The following is a 321-nucleotide window of genomic DNA, read 5'->3' as shown; positions in this document are numbered from 1 at the left end:
CGGCCCTGAAAAGGGCCTTTGGTGGAAATATTGGGAACGCCGAGAAACGGCAGCTTAACCGCCAAAGCCGTAGAGGGTGCGGCCCTGGCGTTTCAGCGCGTAGACCACATCCATGGCGGTGACAGTTTTGCGCTTGGCATGCTCGGTGTAGGTGACCGCATCACGGATCACATTTTCCAGGAACACCTTCAACACCCCGCGGGTCTCCTCATAGATGAGGCCAGAAATACGCTTAACTCCTCCACGCCGGGCCAGACGACGGCTTGGTAATACCCTGGATGTTATCGCGAAGAACCTTGCGGTGACGCTTTGCGCCACCTT

The 321-nt window shown here is 57.3% G+C and overlaps 1 pseudogene; it reads right to left on the bottom strand.

Annotated features, from left to right (window-relative positions):
* Positions 1-17: 17 nt before the first annotated feature.
* LOC104997950 overlaps positions 18-321 on the bottom strand; it is a 22,501-nt pseudogene continuing 22,197 nt past the window's right edge.

This window comes from Bison bison, unplaced genomic scaffold (assembly GCF_000754665.1).
Source record: "Bison bison bison isolate TAMUID 2011002044 unplaced genomic scaffold, Bison_UMD1.0 scf7180017864317, whole genome shotgun sequence".
Taxonomy (NCBI): domain Eukaryota; kingdom Metazoa; phylum Chordata; class Mammalia; order Artiodactyla; family Bovidae; genus Bison; species Bison bison.
The sequence above is the reverse complement of the archived record's forward strand: the minus strand, read 5'-3'. Positions and strand labels throughout refer to the sequence as shown.